Genomic DNA, 16,741 nt, shown 5'->3' on the forward strand with positions numbered 1-16,741 from the left:
TGCTCTACAATATAGCAAGTTTACAATATAGCCAGTGTGGTGTAGAGGTTAAGAGTGGTAGTCTCGTAATCTGGGGAACCGGGTTCGCGTCTCCGCTCCTCCACATGCAGCTGCTGGGTGACCTTGGGCCAGTCACACTTCTTTGAAGTCTCTCAGCCCCACTCACCTCACAGAGTGTTTGTTGTGGGGGACGAAGGGAAAGCAGAATGTTAGCTGCTTTGAGACTCCTGAGGGGAGTGAAAGGCGGGAAAAGAAAGAAGAACCTCACAATCTGAAAAGGTATTAGAAACACATTAATGTGCAAAGGCATTTGCTAGATAAGTTTATTTTGGGGTGGTGATAATGAAGAGGTGCTAGTTTTACTGTTTACAGACGGTTGTCTGCAGTGTGCTGCTCCTGTCCCAAGTCAGCAAAGAGCCACGAGGCACCTCAGGGAGAGGGGGCTCCTTGTTTTCATTCAGGGCTCCTTGTGCAGATCTCATTTCATCCTGTTCAAGCCCAGGATCCGCCCTCCAAGGAGGTTTGTCCCAGAACAAATGGAAGAAATCATGGGACAAAGGGAGGTATGGACGAGCCCTCACAATGGTCCCTGACGGGAGGAACAACCACAGAACACGAAAAAGCCACTAGGTGGCGCCCCGGTGTTGAGTTTCTGCCCGAGTCACTGGTCAAAGAAGCAACGATATGGAGAGAGTAAGTAAAGAAATGAGATGAGAAATGAGAAATAATAAAAGTGAATGGTGAGTGGAAATCTGAGAAAAAGGAGAGAGGGGGTCAGAAAGGGATTTCATAGCCATTTCCTGCTTCATAGGATCAGCTTCAGGAAGTCTTTTCTCTTGTTTCCTTTAATAGAAGTCAGCACCCCCACTTAGGGGGCACATCTCACCTGCAGGGCAGCTGCAAAACACTGTGGTCTCCCCAATACAGCTGCATGCTGACAGCTGCGGTGTTTCTCTCCCTCCCTCCCTCCCTGCTTTTCTTTTTTCTCTTTAACAAGGCAGTTGCTGTTGGGCAGATGTAAGTGTTGAGCTAAAGTATTTTTGGGATAATGCGTTCTGCAGAATTCCCAGCATGCCTTAGTTCCTTGGCACCAGGCCTCGGAGGTCAAGGGAGTATGAAACTTAAAGGGTCTTAAGTTCTTTTAGCTCCTGTAAGACTGGAGGCCAGAGGAACCTGAGTCTCTCCAGAAAATGCTAGGCTAAAGCTCCCCCTACCCATTGGCCATGTTGGCTAGGGATGAGGGGAGTTGGGAGTCCCAGCAACTTTTGGGAGGCCACAGGTTCACCTTTCCTACTGCACACACAGCATTTTCAGGAATTAGATTCCCAAGAATGAAAAACTGTACTGCAGCAGCTACGGCTCAATCTGATGCAGAGACCTACTGATCTCATTGGGTGTAGGGCTGAATCCAACTCTCCGTAGGACTGGACACACAAAATGTAGAATTGTTATTATTTATTCTGTGGATGTGGAAATAAGAAGGGGAAAATGAAAGGGGAGACTTTTTCCTCAGGATTCCTGGCAGGGAAGGGAAATACCTGCCAGGGTGAGAGTCTGGGAGAAGAAAGGTGAGAGCTGGGAGAGCTGGGAGGTTCCACCACTTTCTGTGTGAGACAAAGGTTAAGAGCTACCTTTGAGAGAGGACTCCATGTTCCCTTCTTCTTCTTTCTCTGTTTTTGTTTTATTTAGATTACTGTCTTTGTATCATGGAAAAGCTTTAATAAAATCTTATTTTAAAAAAAGGATTACTGGCAATTTTGAGCAAGCACAACAAATTTCATACACTAGTAAAAATAAAAATAAAATAAAATGAGGTTCTCTAGGTCTGCAGTCGCTGGTGGAGTTGTGCAAAGACCGCAAGAATTGTGCTAGGCTTTAACAATTCTACAGCACAATATTACTGTTCTATAATGTGTTGCAAGTAACAGGGCGTTGACCAGGCACCAAACGGTATTACTCTAAGGAAGAGGATCTGGAGTTGGCGCACATACATTGGACAGAGTGGGCTATTGTCTGTTGTACTGGGACTAGAGCATCATCGAGCCAAGCAGCCCCTGGGGTAAAGCATTCTTCTGCATTCTTTTCCAGGGGCCAGTGGTGGTCAGAGCCAGAGGCAAATGTTGGCTTAGTTTGTCCGCACACTCTGAGACCTCTCTCTGCCTACCATCTAGGTAAGCAAGAGGCATCATCAGAGTCCAGGGATGCAGTTGAGCTAGGCCAAAACACTCAGGCAGGCCTTGAAGCAAGGTTAGTAAGGGTGTGGCCTCGAAAGAAGGTGTGAGGCCAGAAAGAGAGGGCTACATTTGACTCCTGAGACTAAGGTTCCCGACCTTTGCCCTAGCACAGTGCTTCAGCCCCTATGTCTTCGCTGACTTTGCGGAGGGAGGAAAGACACTGCAAATGCCTACATATGACCAGAAGTGCCTCACAAATCTCTCACACATTAGGCAGAGGAGTGTGGTCAGTGGCACAGTTAGCAGGCGCTGGGCTTTCTGGTCCTACCGGCTGGTGGCTTTAGACAGTAACAGCCAGGGCTTGCTCTGGGTTTTTTGTGGGCCTAACCCCTTCCGTTTTTTAATGGCCTGGTTTGTCCCCTCCCTGCCCATTCATTCTGCCAACTGGTTCTGGACTTCGGCAGCCTCGTCCCACTCTGACAGCAGCACCACCGAGGTCAGTCTTAAACGGATCGGACTCTGCAAAGAATCAGGTGTGAAATCTCTGCCGAAATCAGGACAGATACACAGGGCAGCACACAGGTGCCTTAGAGAGCTGTTGCCTCCGTGCAGCTGTCCTAAAGATGGCCACCCTCCCTGTCACCATCTCTTTGTCTCCAGATCTAGGATGTGACAGGGGAAGGATGGCTCTGTTTGAGCCCCACTGCCTCGCCTGCCCTGGTAGGCCTGCTGGCTGCCTAAGGCGGAAGCAGCAGCCAATAGTGATGCTGAAGGGAGCTGTCTGGGTCAGGTGCAGCCCTGCGTGCTCTGCCTCACGTACAGAGATGCTGTCTCTCCTCCAGCTATACTGTTTCCTGCCAGCTCATGCACAGAGGGGTTTGCTTCTTTCTTTTTCCTTCCCCCGGCGGAGATGCTCAGGCAGACAGTCAGCTCCATTGAGATTAGCAAACTGGCTGATCCTGCACCTGCGTTTGGAGGAGGAGGAGGACACTTTTGTACGGGCGCCAGCCGCTTTGAGGCAGGCGTGGGTTGGGCTATCGGGGGTTGCGGGAGGCTTGCTTTGCAAAGAGGGTGGAAACCGAGGCATGGAGGAGCCGAGGCAGCTTGCCCCGGAGGTGACTTGTTGCATCAAGCTCAGGGTCAGGACACACAGAGTCCTGCCCCAGATAGGATCCTTTCGCTTTGTGTGTGTGTGGTTGAATATTAGGACATCTCAAGCAAGAGGAAGAACAGGGACCCTGGAGCTCTCACGCTGGGAGGATTAGAGCGATGGCACCCTAAAGCTCTGGGGATTATTCACCTGTCAGAAGAAAGAGATAGTGCCTGAATCTGTTGCTTCTGCAGGGGCTGTCTTAACCCCTGTGCAAAAAGAAAAGGATTCTCGGGAGTGGATTTTTCTTCCTTCCCCTTTGTACTTGGCGCAGGTACTTAGAAGAAAAGGAGCGGTCAGGATAAGGAACAAGGGAAGCCCCCAATTATTAGACAATTTATCTGTTCTCTGCACTGACTGGCAGTAAGCTTCCGTGTGCATGCACACTTCTTCAGAAAGCTGATACCAAAAACAAACTTAGTTGGCCTCTAAGGTGCTACTGGACAATTTCTTAATTTTTATTTATTTATTTTGATTGCGTCAGACCAACACAGCTGCCTACCTGACTGGCAGTGGTTCTTCAGGGTTTCAGGTAGAATTTTAGACAGTTCTGTTTGGAGGTCCTTTTTGCATGCACTTGGATTAGCAATGTGTTTATTTTCAGATGTATCCACCACCCGGACTTCCTGGAGTCAAGAATACCCTACAGAGCACATTTTGCCCACCCCAGTGTTGCTTACCTACAACAGCTGCAATCCCTGCTGGAACATGTAGTTCAGCACCTGAGAGAACGTTTCCATCAGGTCGTTCCCTCAACCCTGCTACAAAGAGCTCCCTTGCAGCCTTGCATCCTTGTATACCGGCCAGGCTAGTTCTATACAGCTTTGGAAATACAGCTCAGTGCTTAGCTCCCGCATTGTCCTTGACCCCAGCCGTCGCCCCACAACTCTGTTCCGTCATCTGTACTCTTGAAACAAAAATGACCTATGCTTAGTGACGAACATGGAAAGGAAACGACATGGTTGCTCACCTTGAACTTCAAGGATAGTGTGGGTTAAATAAATCAAGAAAGCAGCCTAACGCATTGTTCAATGAAACGACAGCCTTGTGATGCACTTGCAGGGGATTTCCCCAGTCTTTTGCAGTGAGTCCTGTATGTTCCAGAAACCTGAGCCATGGACTTTTGAGCAGTGGAAGGAAAACACTTCCATTAGATGTCAGCCCAGGACTGGAACAATTCTGGTCACCCATACATAACCTGTGCAAGGTAATGGGAAGAGCATCTGGGAGCCTGATCCTTTACACAGTGCACATAACTTAGTCCGATGGGCTTTGGACTGCCTGACTCTGCAAAGGATCAGGCTTGCTTGGAGGTTTTCCCCACCTCCGGTGGCATTTTAGGAAGCAAAAGGTTCCTCTTGAGTGATGGAGATTCTCAAATAAAGAAGGCTAGGGGGAAATGGGACATTTGAGAAGTGTGCCACAAAGGAAAATTGGGGAAGAGAGTGTTGGGAGAGGGTAGGAAAAGATGATTTGGCCATGTTCCAGAAAGGGGCACATTTGAAGGGGAAAGAGGTTTAAAGGGAGGCATGAAACATCAGGGAGGTGGTGGGGGTAGGGAGGTAAGGAGAGCCATGTTTTCCCTGGTCTTTAGGTTTATTATCACGTCCAGCTGCGCTTGCCAGATGCCGCTTATTGCTGCGTGCGCACACACATGTGTGCCAGTGGTTAATTAAAATGTGGGCGTGCCAGGACCTGAGCCTGCCTAGCAACTGCCCATACAGGACAGTTTGCCAGGGGGTTTTGCCTGCCTATGTGTTTGCCATGCACATGCACAGCAAATTCACACCAAGGAAGGACTGCTGTTTTTTTAACTTTAACGGGGCAGGTGCATTTCAAAAGGCCTTCAAAAGAGTGACGTGCTTTATGGATGATCTCGTTTGTGGAGGGGCTCTAGGCCAGTGCTGGAGGACCTGCTTTGCAGGGTGAATGTCCCAGGATCAGTCCCCAAAAGGGAGCAGAGAGGCTCCCAGCCTGAAACCCTGGAAAGTCGCTGACAGTCAGCGTTGACTGAGTTAGATAGGTCAATGGTCTGACTTAGAAGCTTCCTCCCCCCCCCCTTGAGACACCCATCCTCTTCAGTTGGAAGAGACCACAAGGATCATCCTGCAAAAGGAATCTTTTGCCCAATGTGGGTCCTGAGCCCACAATCCTGAGATGCTCCACCATGTAAGCTATCCCAAGTGATACCATGCCAGCGATCTGCTCGCTGGGCTGTGTGACTCTCCATCATGCATACAGCTTAAAAACACACATTTGCCACCAAGTAAGGTGTGAAGTAACCCTAAAGCAGAGGCAGTAATTTAAGGGCATGGCACTCTGTACCATGCTGGTCAGGGGTCACCGGAAATCTCTGCACATTGTCAATCCAAGGGGGTTAAGGAAGTGTAAAGCAGTTTGCAGGCTCAAACAAAACCCTGGAGGGCAGGTGAGTTTGAGATCAGCGGACAGCCCTCAATTCCAAGCCCCACAACCCTTATGACAGCCCAGAGAAGAAAATCGGAGACTGTACTCAGCTGTGAAGCTCACTGGGTGGCCTTGATCCAGTCAAGGCATCTCCGTTTAACCTACCTCAAAGGGTTGTTGTGAGGATAAAATGTAAGGGAATAAAACTGTGAGCACCACCTTGGGCTCCTTGGAGGAGACAAGTGAAATAAATGAAATGAAATAAACTCAGCATCCACGCCCCCTTTTGCAGTTCATCCTAGCAGCTAGAAGGTGAGACGCAAGTGGCTGTTGGCTTCTTCCTTCCCATCCTCTCCGCAGATGAAGCCGCGTCGCGGAGCTTCGCCTTGTCCAAAACTAGGTGGCAGTGGCTGCTCAGTTTTTATGAATGAAGCGGCGTCGGGCTGGGGGTGGGGAGGCGACTTGCGCGTGAGGCTGCTCCCCCCATTCTTGCTTTGTCGCCGGCTGGAGGGGGGAGGGGTGTGTGGCGGAGGAGGGAGGCGAGGCGGCCCCTCCCCCTCGTATTAGCATAAGGGCGGGGGAGGTTTACATGTCATTCTGCACGTTGCCTTTCAGCGATCCAGGCGCTTAACCAACCGGCCTTGGCAGCCGCCCAGCGAGTCAGCTGCTTCCGAGCGGCGAAGGAGGCTGGGCTGGGCTGAGCGCGGAGCCCCGGCGCCGGTTTTAAGGTGTCCCCGCACCCGGCACGGCAGGGACCCCGGCACAAAGGGGCCGCCGTGGGGCAAGGGTGCACCGGCAGCCCCGCCAGCAGCCCGGGACGGACATTTTTTTATTTAAAAATAAAAAATAGCAAAAGTACAGTATCTCTCTCTAACGCCCCCCCCCAATTCATTTCTGTATTTTCTCATCACAACCCAGAAGGATTCTGCTTCCTTCTTGTGTGAAATCCTGCTGTTTGGGGGGTGGGGGAGAAAAGAAAAGAAGCGATCTCTCTGCAACATCAACCTGTCAGCGTGATGATTGAATATTTTCAGCAAGGGCTGCGAATCTGTCTTGCCAGGCTTTGACTGATAAGCAATTATCACGTCCTCCTCCGCCTTTTTAGCAGCCTTGTGACAGCTGAAGATTCAACAGGTGAAGCTTTCCCCGAGCTGCAGAAAGCTATGAATGTTGAATGCCTGCCTGTTCCATGTCTGCTAAAGAAAGAGGAGGGCTTTCTGGGGCCAAAACGGGGCATCCCTATTCATCCCGCCCCCCGCCCCTCATAGCAACTCTGCAGAATGTCCAGCCCTGGTCTCTTTATAGCAGAAAGGGGAACCTGTGACCCTCCAGACATTGGACTGCAACTCCCAGCAGGACTGACAACTGGCCATGCTGGCTGGGACTGATGGGAGTTGGAGTCCTGCAACAGCTGGCAGGCCATAGGTTAGGCCTCCCCCCCCCCCCTTGTATTGAGGGGCTTTTTAAAAAATAAAAAAATGAGTGCAATGATCTTCACTAGGGATGAGGATCTCAGTTGCCCTTGTGGGTTTCCAGGATCTGTCACTGCCTTATGTCTGCTCAGGATCTGACCCTTCCTTTCACTAAGTGTTTGTGTGTAGTATCCTCTGCACAGACACATCTTCAGAATCACCTAACACTGATTAATTACCACTTAACATAAACTAGTCATTGTTTGGTACGTGCAGTTCATGGGCAGTTAAAGGATGGTTTCCCTTGCCTCTTCTTAAATGCACCTTTTTGGATTTAGTGCATATTAGTAGCTGTGTGAGTAGGGAACCACTGGAAGATTTTATTTGTTTTAAAAATGCAGTTGATAACAGTGAGCTAGAAGAATCGGGAAGAACAATATAAGCAAATAAACTGCAATAGCAGGTGAATGATGAAAGCAAACCAAACACCTGGAGATGTTTGCTTGGAACTTACTTCCAAGTAATACATAAAACCCTATCCCAGGCCTGGCAATGCCTACGCTGCTTGGTCATATCTACCAAATGGAAGATGGATGTGTCTCTACAAGGAGCTGGCTTCAGGCACCAGAGCTGTTGGCACACCAATTCTGTGTTTCAAGTATGTCTGCAAACGTGACATGAAGGCTGACAACGTTAACCCCAGTGTGTGGGAATCACCATGTGGGAATCCCTTGCAGACGACCATAGGTATCTGGAGGCAGGTTGAGTATCTACAGCAGCGGCAAGAGGAGGAATGACTGTTGGGAGGAGCACAGAAAGAATAAATGCTGTGAGAGCCAGTGTGGTGTAGTAGTTGAGAGCGGTAGACTCACATCCCCATTCCTCCACATGCAGCTGCTGGGTGACCTTGAGCTAGTCACACTTCTCTGAAGTCTCTCAGCCTCACTCACCTCACAGAGTGTGGGGGAGGAAGGGAAAGGAGATTGTTAGCCACTTTGAGACTCCTTAGTGTAGTGATAGAGTGGGATATCAAATCCAAACTCCTCCTCTTCTTCTGTGGTGTATCTGCAACAGCACAAACGGATGCCTTCATCTGCCCCAGCTGCAGCAAAACATGTCTCTCTCTTATTGGTCTTTACAGCCACAGCAGGCGCTGTAACTCTTCAACTATTTGACTTCGCCCCCAAAGGTGCACCCTTCCACTGTATCCCAAGACAGGTGGATGCCAACAACATTGAAAGCCAAGAAAAAGGGACTCAATCCAGGGAGAGAGTTCTATTATCTTGGCATCACTGTCAAGGAAGCTCTGCCAAATATCCCAGTCAGCCAAGTCTCTGAAGGCAGAATGACACACAGCAAGGCCTTCAGTGATGAATGCATTCAATAGGTAGACTTAGAGGAAGGAGACAGTCTTGCATGTAACCTATTCCTATAGCTAGATGATCGGCTAATCAGGAACAATGGTGTGAAATAATTTACATGCACCCTGATTCCAGCATTATGAAAGAGCCTCTTCTGACAGTAGATTTGGGCTGCCACCCAACATGTTGATCATTTCAGTGATTATAATCCCACCTCTCTGCATCTGTGGGCACCATTTACTTAGGCACTCAGATGTCTAGCATATGCATGTGCACTGACCGATTAACCTTTATCTTTTTTGCGATTAAAAAAAAAAACTCCAAAGGCTTCTAAAACTTTAAAGGGAATGAAGTATGTACATACAGCTGGCATTTGAAAAGAAGGGAATTTGTGGCATCACGTAACTCCTGTTGCGGTGGACAGGAGAGATCAGGGTTCCTGGACCGCTTTATCAATCTTCCATCACCAAGCATGCCTCGGTCTTGAGACTAAGGCTGCTTCCAGATGACTTGATTATTGAGCATTCATCCTGATTTTTTGTGGGGAGGTCAGGGGAGATTGTGTCAAGCAAATATTATTCCACAATTTCCCCATACCGTTCCCTGTCACTTTCCTTATTGCAAGATGACTGGGGTTTTGGGGGGGGGGAGGTGGGTTAGTACAGTGGTACTTCGGGTTACACATGCCTCAGGTTACAGACTCCGCTAACCCAGAAATAGTACCTCGGGTTAAGAACTTTGCTTCAGGATGAGAACAGCAATCACATGGTGGTGGCGCGGCAGCAGCGGGAGACCCCATTAGCTAAAGTGGTACTTCAGGTTAAGAACAGTATCAGGTTAAGAATGGACTTCCATAAAGAATTAAGTACCACTGTAGTGAAAGAGCTCCAAATCAACATTAACTGTGCGACTTGAATTTGTCCGTATGTCATTAAATCCCACCTAAAAAGAGCAACAGTCTGAACAAGAAATGCCCTGATGTAACCATTCCACCAATAACAGAGTTTGGGGAGTGACCTTATTTATTGCTGCTAATAATTGATCTGGAATTTTAAACAAGTGCAAAAGTGCTTTACAATTTGTATTGTGTCTCTGCTCACTGTAACTGTTCCCCTTTTATGGATGGGGAACTGAGGCCAAGAGATTTGCTCACTACTGCAAAACTAACTCATGCCACAAAGTTTTCCTAGGTCTGCTCCATCTACTCCACCATGCTGGCTCTGGAAAGCTGATTTTCAAATTCTCCACTTTCGTTTGGTATGCTCTTAGTACTAAAATGGCCAGTTATCACCTTTCCCAACAAGCTGTAAATCTCCAGTCACTGGTTTCCCACTAATTCAGTTCACAGGGCCATGCAGGAGTAATAAAACCTGCACAGAAGACATCTGGCTGACTTGGCCGTTTTGCACTGGGCGTTTGGTTTTCCTTGTCTGCTGGGTGGTCCATGGCAGGAAGATTCTGCAGAGAACAAAGCTCCTGAAGCAGCAGCAGCAGCAGGGAGCTTGTTTCTTGGTAGAACACTTTGTAGCTGAGATGCAGCATCCAGACCTGTGCTGTGATGATGGCCGAAGAATGTTCTTGCTAAATACGGTGATTCTGCTTCAAGTGTCACTGGTAGGAGTCTTCCTGGGATTGAAGGGCCCTAGCTCACTTGTAGAGCATCTGCTATCCAAGCAGAAGGTCCAGGCTCAATCGCTGGCATCCCAGGTAGGGCTGGGGAAAACACCTGTCTGAGACCCTGGAGAGTCACTTCCAGCCAGTGAAGACAACACAGAGCTATATGGTCTGACTCAGTGGAAGGGACCTTCTTATGTTGCTAACCCTTCTCAAGTGTGTTAGAACGAGTGATTCAAATGCACATTTTCGGCCCTCTGAGGCATTTGTTTACAGGGCAGGTGAGGTAACCTATGTTCAAACCACATGTCCACCACACCTGGCCTCAACTAGAGCCAGGGCCTTCTCGGCCGCAGCTCCAATCTGGTGGAACACTCTGTCACAAGGGACTAGGGCCCTGCGGGACCTGACATCTTTCCGCAGGGCCTGTAAGACAGAGCTGTTCCACCAGGCCTTTGGTCAGGGCGCAGCCTGACCCCCTCCTCTGGCAATCTGCACAGAATCTTGCTTAATGGTTGCCATCAATTTGATTTTAATTAATTTTTATAATGAAAGGTTTTTAGAATGTTGGATTATTTTGATTGCTGTTAGCCGCCCTGAGCCCAGCTTTGGCTGGGGAGGGCGGGGTATAAATAAAATTTATTATTATTATTATTTGTGTCTACATCCTGGGAAGAAACCAGAAACTCTGATGCCCCCAGAGCGATTGCTCTTCTATTTATCCCCTTTTCACTTAGAGATCAGCAGCTCCCCATTTCCCAGCCTGGATTAAGAGATATCACAACAATCCTCCACAACGCTCTCTGAACACTGCAAAAAAGACTCCCAGAAGGCAAATCCATGTCTGCCTCACTCCCAGGCACTCAGAAATGTTCTTTCATGACACAGAGACAATGTTCCCAGAGAGCCACTGTAGATACCCGCACTCAGACTTGCTGCGGTGCAAAACTAATCTTTTCCCAAGTGGTGGTGAAAGCAGTCAGTTATGGCATGGGCAACCTCACGCTCTTCAGAAGAGCAGAGCAGAAAGGAAATGTGTAAAATCAATAATTGGCATTTTAGTTGCAAGTGCTGTTGCTGCAACTCGAATGGCCTTCCTCTAATCTTTTCAACAGCCCTCTAAAGAAAGTGAGAATGGTTGTTCCCATTTTGAAGATGGGAAGACTGAGGCTGCAAGGGAGTGACTTTCCAGTGACCACTCGGCGAGTTGGTTGCAGAGATGAGATTTAAACTGGAGATTTCCTTATTTGCAGTTCAGTCTGTGCAGGGCTACACTAGCTCACTTGCTTTTGCTGCCCCTACAATGATATTCTCACATTGCAGCACTGTTTCCCTTAGGGGCAAATGCCATCTATTAACATCTGTAGAAAATTAATGTGTGCATGTATGTACGTAGTGAGGGACATTCCTGTGATGGTACTGGGACCACAGTTCTTCGTAGGAGCAGGTTCTACCATTTCTGTTTACATTGTCTCATGTTGCCTGTATGGTAACAAGCAGAGGACTGTCCTTCAAGTCAACTTGTAAATGGGCTTCTTAGGTGGGATGGGATACTTTGGGCTAGGCTGGAACATAATTGATACCGACCCAATGGAAGCTTCTGTCCCTGGACAATAATAGTACCAATAGTGGTGGTGATAATTTTCTTTGGGACGTGTGTGTGTGTGTGTGTGTGTGTGTGTGTGTGTGTGTGAAGCCTTCCCCTGTGTTATGGTCCCAATCAGCACCCTGCTTCCCTTCTGCCTACTATTTTGGGCAAAAGAAGATGTCAGGAACTAGCAGCAACATCCAGACCTAAACAGTACAGTGGTACCTCAGGTTACAGACGCTTCAGGTTACAGACTCCGCTAACCCAGAAATAGTACCTCGGGTCAAGAACTTTGCTTCAGGATGAGAACAGAAATGGTGCTCCGGCGGCGTGGCAGCAGCAGGAGGCCCCATTAGCTAAAGTGGTACCTCAGGTTAAGAACAGTTTCAGGTTAAGAACGGACCTCCAGAACGAATTAAGTACTTAACCCGAAGTACCACTGTACATTTAAATCACACGCCCCCCCGCAAAGAATCTTGGGGACTGTAGTTTATCCCTCAGAGACCTATGTAGTTTGGTCCATTCCTTTTTGGATGGATTTTATTTTAATGGAGGTGCATTCAGTGATATGAAGCCCTGCCTAAAGTGAGTTCTCGCCACCTCAGCGAGAACTTGTGAGTTGTTTTGGGTCACTTTTGTGAGGAAAGTGGCTAATTTGTAATTCCTCCTCCCAAGTGCAGCTTTCAGCAGGTCTCTCCTCTTATTCATGTGTTGTTTGCCGTGTCAATTTCTTTAAAACGTGTACAAGACCATCTGATGAGACAGGCTAAATTCACAGTCTCTTCGTTACCTCGGAAAGGACGACTTCCACGTGCCCTTTGCCAAAAGCCTGACACGACTCATGTGATCTGAGTGCCTTAGGACAGAGGGAACAGGGATGATGCCCCAGCAGGTAAAATTGTTGCTCAGAGCAAGAGCCAGATGGATATAAGGAGCCACCTTAAGAGAGAGAGGGGGGGGGGGGGAATTCCAGCAGACCATCCATATGACCAAAGAGACACTCACAGCAAAATGTTTCATCTACCATATTCCATAGCCAAGGCAACCTTAACAAAGAACATTTCCTTCAGACTTTTCTGTGCTGCAGCTGGGTCTGAAGATTTTCTCCCTCCCTTCTCTCTTTTTATAATAATTATGTCATTATTCCACCCCCCTTTTCATTCAGAGAAAAGAGTGGAGAGGTGATGCCAATGCAAAAGAATGGGCATTTAAACAGAACTAGATTGAACAAGCAGTGTGTGCCCAGAACAAGAAGTCTTTTTACATTGCATATGAACTTATACATGGCTCCATTCAGCATATTCCCCCCCGGTTTGAGCTCGACGCAGAGAATCAGGCATTCACAGCCCTGGGACTTACATCACTGACATTTCCACATTTTCATACTCAGCCTTCCCTGAGTTTTAGTTAAAAGAATCTAAAACACAGCTGTGAAAACATCAGCTGATTTGTTACAGGCAAAGGATATTCCATTTTTAATTGTTTAAAATTTGATTATCGTTGAATATTCCTAGGACACGGGTATATATGATATGTATGCATGCATGTGCATTTTCCAGAACAATCTGGCTTTGTTGCCACCACCTCACAGCTCGCTCGCTCTCCCTCTGAATGAAAAAAGGAAAGCAATTATGGCATTCTTAGGAAGCCAACCCTTCATTGCACTGATGGTTGTTGAAAGACGTGCACCAGATCTGTGTCCATATCACCTGTGTGCGTGATATCTACCTGTGTGTACCCCAAATAGCCGCTGTCCTGCTCCATAAGTTAATATCCCATTAAAAATTCTGCAAAAGCATCAGGGACATTACAGTGGTACCTTGGGTTACATATGCTTCAGGTTACAGACTCCGCTAACCCAGAAATAGTACCTTGGGTTAAGAACTTTGCTTCAGGATGAGAACAGAAATTGTGCTTCGGTGGCGCAGCAGCAGCAGGAGGCCCCATTAGCTAAAGTGGTGCTTCAGGTTAAGAACAGTTTCAGGTTAAAAACAGACCTCCAGAACGAATTAAGTACCATATTTTTTGCTCTATAAGACTCACTTTTTCCCTCCTAAAAAGTAAGGGGAAATGTGTGTGCGTCTTATGGAGTGAATGCAGGCTGCACAGCTATCCCAGAAGCCAGAAAGCAAGAGGGATCGCTGCTTTCGCTGCGCAGCGATCCCTCTTGTGTGTTCTGGCTTCTGAGATTCAGATTTTTTTTTCTTGTTTTCCTCCTCCAACAACTAGGTGTGTCTTATGGTTTGGTGCGTCTTATAGAGCGAAAAATACGGTACTTAACCCGAGGTACCACTGTATTGTGAAGCCCCTAATGCAATTAGATTAAGGGACAAGATCCTTCTTAAGCATGAAGCCAAGTGGGTGCTGTCAGATGAATTCACGTTGCTCTGGATAGCAGGACTAGAACGAATGGGAGGACACTGAGGGAAATGGGTTTTGGCTAAATATTAAGAGAACATTCCTAACAGTAGGAACTGAGTACTTTGGGAAGTGAGGGCTCTCCTTCCCTGAAGCATTTGAGCAGAAACTGGGCAGTCTTCTGTTAGGGATGCTGCCGTTTCATCCTAGACCCTGCACTGAACAGGAGTTTGGACTAGATGGTCTCTGGTGTACCTCCCAGATGTGTGATTCTATCAATCCCGAGGCAAAGCACGTCAGACAGAAACAAAAACATGTATGAGGAACGGAAAGACACAACAGTGTCACAGTATGGAGAGAAAACTTAACACCGATCACTCCTGCTTGCAACCAAACTGCAGCCCGCCAAGGTAGCAAGCCGCAGCTCCTGGCACTGTTGTGCCTTACACTGCAAATCAAGAATTGCTTTGTTGCAAAGTTCTGCTTCTTTTTCAAAGCAGCCACTTCAGGTGACAATTCTGGGAGCCCTCTATGCAGCAACAGAGAGCTGGAGAAATATTAATTAGGCTTCTTGAAGAGGAAAGGGGATTCTCCCACAATTAGCATGCGAAGTGAATTAGCATTCTTTCCATTAGAAGCAAAGGGTTGTCTTAAACCAATCTTCTTGTCCCCATCCATGCCAGGCAAAAACCACATTCTTTTAACCAGGAAGCCTAAGATTATGCAAGATTAGGTTTTTCTTGATCTCCCTTTCCATACTGATTGAATTGTTCCCCCTCGCGCTTTCCACCAAATCCTGTTTCATGACATCACAGGCGGTTCCCATGGAAATAAGGATAAGGTCATTATTTATTTATTGTAGGATAATAATAATAATAATAATAATAATAATAATGCAGCCCTTCAACCGTATCCCCAGTTTACAAGAAAGAATAAAACAATTCATATGTAAATGCAAACAAAACATAAAATGAAAAGGCCACACAATCACAAAAGCAGCAAAGAACAGCCAGCAAGGTTAAAATCATATCTGAAAAGCTTGGGGAAATAAAAAGGCATTTGCCTGGAACAAAAGTCTCCTCAATGATTTCAACAGGTCTTAAAAGTGCTTACTGTTGTTGCTTAGATTAACACCCTTTAGATATTACTGCTAGTGTTAATGCTTAAGCAAAGTCCCCCCCCCCCCCGCATACAGTCCTTTCCTGTTATTGTAATCTGTAGCCTAGACTATATACATGCTGTTACTAAATACCTTGAATGCCCCACTTGCATTAGATCAATGACAGCATCATAGATGGGTGATTCTCCCAGAATGAATCCCTTTGTCTAGTCTAGGGGCAAGGAACCTCAGTTCTGGGGGTGAAATGTCTATGTGACCCTCAGGAATTTGCCCAGGCCACACCCCTCCTCAGGCTCAAGGCTACATATATTGCTCCACCCACTTTTTGTTGGTGGCAAAGGAAAAAATAGGTATATAGAGGATGAATTCCTGGAAGCTATGAACCAAGTTTGGGGCAAGTACCCCCACAGAACCACAACATATGCAGTAAAGTCTGGAAATATAGGCTGTTAGATCTTTAAATGTGCCCTTGTGAGTTCTGAAAGTCCCTCTCTTTCCCTGGCATAGAAAAAGAGCACACGTTTGGTAAATTTAAAAAATGGTTTACTTACAAACTCTCCAAAGGTCAGATTCATGTGCTTTTCCATACAGCGTTCAGAAAAGTTACACAGGCAGTAAAACTCGATTTAGTTGCAAAGTGGTGATAGTTCCTAAATTATTGGTATAGGAACTCAAGAGCCATTTGGTCTGAGCCTGGAGCTGAACTTCTAAGGTGAACTGGAGGGGATCAAAAGCTTGATCGCCTAGTCCTTTCTAAGGTGAGCTAAGCCTGGCAACACAGCTTACTCTATGGTCTTAACCCCATCATGCATTAATTAGACTGAAGCATGTTAGTTATATGAGGCTGGCTTGCCGGATTGAGAAGGCGATTGGGCCGCATCCGGCCCCTGTGCCTTAGGTTGCCTACCCCTGGCTTACAGCATCCCCAACTAGGAAGGAAAAGGCATAACCCTTTTCATATATTACCTCATTCATAAGGCCAGCAGTTGAGAGCCATTGGCCTAGTATCCAGAATAGAGGCCTGATATATTAGACCTGGGCCTTCTCCTGTACAGCCTATGGTCTGATGCTCTTGCATCTTTGAGCCAGTGTGCATCACCAGATTTTTATATTTTCGCTAGAAGTAGAAACTGGCGATTACATTTTTTCAACATATATTAGTCTTGGTTTCCTTGTGAAGATGGAAATACATTGCCTTGTTCTGAGCCATTATCAAAAACAATAAGAGAATCTCAGTATATAAAATTTACAGAGGCACATTGTTTTTTGTCCATCTGTAAAAATCATGATTTCTCCAAAAGGCGAACTAGTCTCCTTGGCAAGAGCATTTTCCAGTACAGCGTAATTGCAATATAGATTTTTGAATTTTGTCAGGTCCACGAGTTGAAAATATTTAGCTGGGCATTCTCCAAGCCATTTGTATTTCCTTGGACATTCAAGTAAAAACTTCATGGCTGGTGATATCTTAGTGTTACTAATATGAAAAAAATGCCTTTGCAGCATCTTCGCTATTAAAAAGCTATTCTTTTGCCACAATAAGCCAAAGCATTTTGAACAT

The 16,741-nt window shown here is 46.9% G+C and overlaps 1 long non-coding RNA gene across 1 annotated transcript in view; it reads left to right on the top strand.

Annotated features, from left to right (window-relative positions):
• The window catches only part of LOC310674893, a 457,828-nt gene that overhangs the window by 247,720 nt on the left and 193,367 nt on the right, over positions 1-16,741 (top strand). The window lies entirely within an intron of this gene.

This window comes from Podarcis tiliguerta (assembly GCF_965153285.1).
Source record: "Podarcis tiliguerta genome assembly, chromosome: 3".
Taxonomy (NCBI): Eukaryota; Metazoa; Chordata; class Lepidosauria; order Squamata; family Lacertidae; genus Podarcis; species Podarcis tiliguerta.